The 7,783-nt window shown below is 35.0% G+C and overlaps 1 long non-coding RNA gene across 2 annotated transcripts; it reads right to left on the bottom strand.

Moving 5' to 3' along the window:
- Positions 1–1,755: 1,755 nt before the first annotated feature.
- Positions 1,756–7,338, bottom strand: LOC133201084 (uncharacterized). Of its 2 annotated transcripts, none has more exons than XR_009723036.1 (6): positions 6,645–7,338; positions 6,116–6,194; positions 5,756–5,829; positions 5,536–5,643; positions 5,164–5,283; positions 1,756–2,897 (listed from the first exon to the last, which is right to left on the bottom strand). It is a non-coding gene; the product is annotated as an uncharacterized LOC133201084 (long non-coding RNA). The 2 variants fall into 2 exon arrangements; XR_009723037.1 differs by having other exon boundaries at positions 5,756–5,837.
- Positions 7,339–7,783: the final 445 nt, after the last annotated feature.

Below are 7,783 nucleotides of genomic sequence, written 5' to 3' on the forward strand. Positions count from 1 at the left end.
TACATCAACTGACAAAGTTTGATGATTCTTAGCCAATTAGTACCTGAAATATTTAAATACAGCCATAAAATTTCAAAAGTAGGCCACAGTGACCTACTTTTCAGTTCACATTCTCATAAGACCCATGATGCATCAACTGACAAAGTTTGATGATAATAGGCCCTGAAGTGTCCAAAATATCCCTCCTCTGAAACTATTTGAAAACCAATGTCTGCAAAATTCAAAAAGTGGGTCACTGTGACCTACTTTTAAATAAATGTGTTTTAAGGTTCCAAGATGCATCAACTTACAAGGTTTGGCGATTCTAATCCTCACAGTACCTTAAATAATGACCTTAAATGTTTTGGAAAATTCAAAAAAGTAGGTAAAGGTGACCTACTTTTCAGTTGACGTTCTACTAGGACCCAAGATGCATCAACTGACAAAGTTTGATGATCAATTTGAAAACGAATGCCTGCAAAATTTAAAAAGGAGGTCACTGACCTACTTTTGAGTCAACATGATATGAGGTCCTAAGGTGCATCAATATTGACAAGATTTCACTATCCTAATCCTTATAGTAAGCAAAATATCAAAGTTTATCAAACAAAACATAATTTTTGGTCAACTTTGAAGTGACCTTGAGACCGCACCCTTTGCCCCAGGGTGATGCCTTGAGCAACTTTTAATCTACAACATATCCTATTCTTGTATGTAAATTTGGTGATAATCTGCCCAATGGTTCTTGAGAAGATTTTTTAGCTTTTGGTTTTATTTTCCAAGTTATCTCCTCTTGTTTAAGGGTCACATCCCTTGTTTTAGTTTAAATGAGAGCCCTTCAGTCAAGGACACTCTGACAAATTTGACAAAAATCGGCCAAGGGGTTCTTGAGATATAGCCCATATTCTAAATTTTACACACAAACCACAAATGCCCGTAGCATTAGCTCTTTGAGCCTTTGTGCTCAACACAAGAAGCAGAGGGGATTATTAAATATAAATAATGCATTTTCACTGTTTTATAAAACCCCACCCTTACATCAGAGTATCTTACCCAGGGGGCATGAAACTCACAATTCTGGATAGAAGCACTCTTGCTCATCATAACTATACACTTGCTTTCTTTGCTTTATAACCAGGAGCAAAATAAACTATTTTCAAAGAAATCATGCTTTTTCACTATATAATCAATAGAGCCCCCATCCCCTTCACCAGAACCCCCGACCCTGGGGCCATGAATTTCAAAATTTAGGAAGAGGCATCTTTGCTTATCATAACCATGCACTTAGTTTGTTTAAACAATACCCAGGAGCAGAGAAGAAGATTTTCAGAATTAATGCATTTTTACTATACAATCAATAGAGCCCCACCTTAACACTAGAACTCCTGAGCCAGGGGAAATTAAATTCACAATTTTGGAAGAGGCAAAGGTAAAGGGCTCATAGTATGTTATAATCACGAAAACAATTTGAATGCTTGATGTTTAGGAGTAGAGAAGATTTTTGAAAATTGCATTAATTTTAATGGTTTTGGCCCCCTCAGGCCCAATGGGGGTGGGGATCATGAAATTCACAATTTTTGTCCCCCTTTGTCCAAAGATGAATTTGATGAAATTGGTTCAACGGTTCCAGAGAAGAATTTGAAAATGTTCAAAAGTTTCAACCAACGAACGGCAACGGACAAAAACAGATTGCAAAAGGTCACCTGAGTGACTCAGGTGACCTAACAAATGTCTGCATGGAAAAAGAATAGAGTGAAAACATTAATTTATTTGGAGTGTTCATAATTTTGTGAAAAGATACATGAAACATAGATCAGACTGAGCATGTACATGTATATTCAATATTAAAATTAAAATATGTGAAAAATTGTTAGCACTTTAGTAAAATGTTTATGCTCATTCATTCCCCAAATAAATTTTCAAATACTGACCAAATATGAATCATATATATTATATGGCCTTAAACATGTATAATTTAAAAAATGGACAGACATACAAGGCCCCACATTATTTTCATTTTTATAATCTAGACCTTTTGAATTTGAGCAACTGACATTAATAAAGATACACACCACAAACAAATTTTCTTATCTTCCACACAGAAGAGTTACACTGGTATTTTTTCAATATTTCTTTCAATGGAAATGTAATTAATAAATTTTAATTTAGTAGAATGTAAAAATAGACTCTTGAAAATGTCCCCAGAAACTTTGAAGCAAGAAAACTGAATACATTTTATAAACTTTTCAAAAAAACATATTGAACTGTAAAGTTGCATTTTTGCACTTTTTGCCAAATAATGTACCTTGGCCAAACATTAAGTTGTTTAACTATACAAATATTAATTCCAAAGTGAGAAAGGCACCTAATTTAGCAAAGATATCTGAATTTTGGGGAAAAAAAGTTTGTGTTATTTATCCTTAATTAACAATCTATAATTGTTTCTTTGCATTTGTCTTCAGAATACAGTCTGTATGTTTAAATAATTTTTTTGTCCAAAACAAAAGAGTTTATTGTTTGGATGTAAAACTTAAAGATCAATCTTGACTGAGAATAAAATCTACATTTGTCAACCTATTATACAAAGTGAAAATATTCCAATTAACTTAACAAATACCAAAGTAAATGTGCTTCATTCAAACTCATATCAACTGTCTTGATCCTTTGACCATTCAAGTAAATAACAAGATTTTATGCATAAAAATATGTTGTTGCATCAGAATGTCATCCAAACAAACTTGATCTTTGACAAAGTTATTCTAAAATATATAAAATGAGTTTTGCCAAAGCAATCTCTTTCCATATTATTCAAGTGAATTCTATGGGTTATATGTCCTTATTGCAATGCACCAAGCACACAACATCCACAGGAAATGAACTCAGTGGCACAGCTAAGCATCCGGGCTTCCACATCAATCCTGAAAAAAAACCCAATCATCTACATACATGTATCATCTTTAGTCTAACTGGCATTTTGATTTCAACTGAAGGATTTACATATTAATGTATCAGCTTGTATGTCACCTATAGTAACTATTGATAACCTTTCATACAATATGTACAAGTAATTAATGAAAAAATACAAGTTATAAATCATGCATGGATCCAGGGAGAGTCTAGAACACCCTCCCCCCCCCCCCCCCCCCCCCCCCCCCGGAGTGTTCAAAATTACCAACTTTGTATAGTTAGGTAGTCAATTTTTTTGAGAGGCATTTTTAGTAGGTGTGCCTCCCCTGGAAAAAAATTTGTGGGTCCATGCACAATGCATGACTATAAAAGGAGCAATTAAATTATCCACAGAATAAATGCCATTGTTATCTCCAGTTTGCTACTTTACAGCTGATTTTATGTCATACTCTTGAAGCCTTCATATTCTCTAACCAAATATCCTGTGTTTTATTCCTAAAAATATTGCTTTCAGATGTAAAAGTTTGATTGCAGTTAACACATATACTTATTACATAACAAAGGTCAAAGTAAAAAAAAAAGGGGCTCATTGGCCACAACACCCACCTGCATATTTGTGGCCCTTCATGTTCATCAGCAGATTCTTTTTTTAGATATAATCCCAAGTAAAATCTAAATTGATCACTAACTGCAGTGCAAGCCTATTCCCGGAGGTTATGATTTGAACAAACTTGAATCTACACTATCTGTGTATCATGACCCCCAGGGGTAGGATGGGGCCACAATGGGGGATAAAAGTTTTACTTAGAAATCTATAGGAAAATATCTTTAAAAATTTCTTCGTAAGAACAAAAAAGCCATGATAGGTCATATTTATATGGAAGCATCATCAGGTAGTGTAAATTCAAGTTTGTTCAAATCATAACCCCCTGAGGGTAGGGTGGGGCCACAATGGGGGGTCAAAGTTTTGCATAGGAATATATAGGAAAAAAATCTTTTTCTCAAGAACAGAAAAGCCATGATTAGTCATATTGATATGGAGGCATCCTCAGGTAGTGTAGAATCAAATTTGTTCAAATGAAGGCTCCCGGGGGTAGGGTGGGGCCACAATGGGAGATCAAATTTATACAAATGAATATATAGGAAGAAATCTTGTGCTCAAGAACAGCAAAGCTATATGTTATATTGATACAGAAGCATCATCAAGCCCCCCCCCCCCCTTATAAATTACTGATTTTTGCTTTTTTTCCCTAGCTTATGTGCTCAGGTGAGTGATGTGGCCCATGGGCCTCTTGTTTGATCAAACTTTAATTTACTTCACCCAGTCACACTCTGTACCAAATTTAATTTAAATTGGTCCAGTGATTGTTGGGAATGGGATGAATTTGTATAAAAGTTATTGATGACAACGACAGACCATGGAAAAATTTTGATCCGAAAAGTTCACTTGAGCCATTGGCTCAGGCGAGTTAATAATGGCTGAGTTGTGAATCGCTGTGTTTTGCTTGTATGTCTCTGGTCTTAGTCTTTAGTTGTTTTGTAAAACAGGCCCCTTATACCTAAATCTAAAAGAGATGTTTGTGAAACACTTATGCCCCCCCTCCCCTCGGACATACATTATGCTACGGGGTGCAAAAGCCTTTATTATGGGCAGTATACGTTATGGGCAGTGTACATTGAAATGAAATTGACCTTTTGAACTTAAAATCAATAGGGGTCATCTACCGGTACTATCTGAGATGCATCAACCAATCTTCTACATCACACCTTTGGCAAAAACATGTTTCTCATGATATATCAGTAATTTATTTGTACAACCTTTGCAGAGATAATGAACAGAAAGCTAAGTCCAAGGGGTATAACTCTGTCAAAAATTGCTCGATCATACCCAAAACAGAGATTGACCTAGATATTCTTATGATAAATCTATATGCCAAATTTCATTTCAGTATGTCCAACCTCTGCGAAGAAAATGAATAGAAACTGCACATACTTGGAACTTTTCTAAGTTCGAGGGGCATAACTCTGTCAACAATTGCTCGATCGTACCCAAAACAGAACCTGACCTAGATATTCATATGATAAATCTGTATACCAAATTTCATTTCAGTATGTGCAACCTCTGCGAAGAAAATGAATGGAAACTGTTGGTGGACCGACAGACAGACAGATTGACTGACCGACCAGAAGACAGCAGCAAAGCAATATGCCCTCCCTTCTTCAAAGAGGGGCATGATAAATGTACAAACTTTTGAACTTGAAATTGGTAAACTATACCTGTTTAGCTCTTTTATGGGTGTCCTATCAAGACTGCCCTCTTCTAGATTCAGTTGTTGGTACAAATTAGGTTTTAACCAATATTTGGAGTTGACCTTGACCTAAATGGTGCTTTTTGATCTTCGAATAAGAAGAAACAATACATGATTAGCAATATAAATAGAAACTTCTGTGATTATCATCTTGTAACTTTATATGTAAATTAAAAAATTATGAAATTCAATGCAAGTTGTTAACTTCATTACAAACATTATTTGTTATATCTGCTAAGTTCACAATGTGATTTAAAGCCAAGGACAATGAAAATCAATTCGCTGTAAGCATCAATTCATTGTAAGCATGTTCACATTAACTGTGTTTTACTGTACTGACCTTTGGACTTGAAACTGGTGCTTTAATTCATCATCTTTTATCTTGCAAATCCAATACACAGAGTAGTTTCTTTCAAGCTGACATCAGTCTTGGCCTTTGGTCTTTGACCTTGACATTGGAAAACATATATATCTGTATAAGTAATTCCATTATGTATGATTGCTGGTTTCCTTTTTGTTAAAACAATTATAAATTTGAAATGCTTGTAAATGAAGTGTACCACTTTCAGCTGCACATTCCTAATTCTGCAAAATGGTTATCCATACTCATAATCCCCAGTCAGCATGCGTCAATCTAAAATACTATTAATAATTAATACATTTGTAATATACATGCATAAGTCATATATATGTGTATCTGCAAATAATATAAAAGGATACATGTACATGTATATTTAAATTTTCAAGAAACTATATTTTTTTCAATACAAGAAATTGCACAAACATTGTTTGCTACTATAATTATTTTTTTAATTAATATGAATACATGTATTAAAAGCATCTTTTCATAAAAAGACATAATTATAAAATTCAAGATTAATGTATTTGCCCAAAATTACATGAAGTAAAGGAAAACCTACCTACATATCTATCACCAGTCTTGGACAGTTTAATATGTTGATGGTTCAGTACACACAAATCACTAGCTGTTACTTGGTACTAAAAAGAAAAAAAATGTATATATTAAATGATATGTTTAAATTTTAAATTGCAAAAATATAATGCAGTAAGTGTTGTAATTTATCCGTATATAGCAGGATGAAGCCCCCCTTCCAATTTAGCCCCAAAGTTCTATATATTTGAATGAGAGTAAACAAATTTCTTTGGAATGTATTGTAAAACAACTTGATTCTAAATGCAACTAAAATACCATATTTCTTTATGTTCGTAACTGCATAAAAAAATTAAAGAGCCGTTTATTTTAATTGTGTAACAAACGTGTCGATAGACAAATTCGAATTTCCTCGATGAAATCTGCTGAATGTCTTAGATTGTTGGAATATGCTGTTCATACGATTTATTCCAAATAACCATTGCGTAAAATAAATATTTAGAACAGCAAACTAAGCTATTCATAAAGATTTATAATGGAAAAATCACTGAACTTACCTTACTTGCCAGCTGAGATGAACGGGAAGGCTGGAAACCCAATACACATTTTAGCGGTTTTTCAGTGTTAGGGAAGCGCTTACATATTATCATACTAAAGCGAATCATGACTGTGCTTGGAAGTCATACATCCTGGCGCAATGCAATCATGACTTCAAATCTTGACTGCGTTTGAAGAAATACATCATGACTTGTCCAGGATTGACGCTTGAATAAATCATGACTGCGTTTGGAAGTCATACATCCTGGCGCAAGGCCAGGATTGACGCTTGAAGAAATCTTGGCTGCGTTTGAAGAAATACATCCTGACTTGGCCAGGATTGACGCTTGAAGAAATCTTGGCTGCGTTTGGAAGTAATATATCCTGGCGCAATGCAATCCTGGCCGACCAAGATAGGATGGGCATATGTTGTCAATCCTGACTTGGTCAACATTGAATCATGACCCGGCCAAGATAGGATGACCATGTTATCAATCCTGACTTGGTCAAGATTAAATCATGACCTGGTCAAGATAGGGTGGTCATGTTATCTTGACTTGGCCAGGATGGGATGGTCATGTTATCAATCCTGACTTGGTCAAGATAGCATGGCCATGTTATAAATCTTGACTTGGCCAAGATAGGATGGCCATGTTATATGATGACCGGCCAAGATAGGATGGCCATGTTATCAATCCTGACTTGGCCAAGATAGCATGGCCATGTTATATGATAACCGGCCAAGATAGGATGGCCATGTTATCAATCCTGACTTGGCCAAGATAGCATGGCCATGTTATAAATCTTGACTTGGCCAAGATAGGTTGGTCATGTTATATGATGACCACGGCTAAGATAGGATGGCCATGTTATCAATCCTGACTTGGCCAAGATAGCATGGCCATGTTATAAATCTTGACTTGCCCAAGATAGGTTGGTCATGTTATCAATCCTGACTTGGTCAAGATGATAAAAATCATGGCTTGGTCATGTTTGAAATCTTGACATGGTCATGATTAATATCCTGACCGGCCAGGATTGATTTACAATGGAACATATAGAACATGACATGGGGGTCCCCTATGGCTTTCCATAGATATCTAATATAATATTCTATGTTTCATACATTAAATATCATTATTTCGATTTCTACAGTAAT

The sequence above is a fragment of the Saccostrea echinata genome, unplaced genomic scaffold (assembly GCF_033153115.1).
Source record: "Saccostrea echinata isolate AGI-Se365-2 ecotype Australia unplaced genomic scaffold, CSIRO_AGI_Sech_v1 ptg000042l, whole genome shotgun sequence".
NCBI classification, from domain to species: domain Eukaryota; kingdom Metazoa; phylum Mollusca; class Bivalvia; order Ostreida; family Ostreidae; genus Saccostrea; species Saccostrea echinata.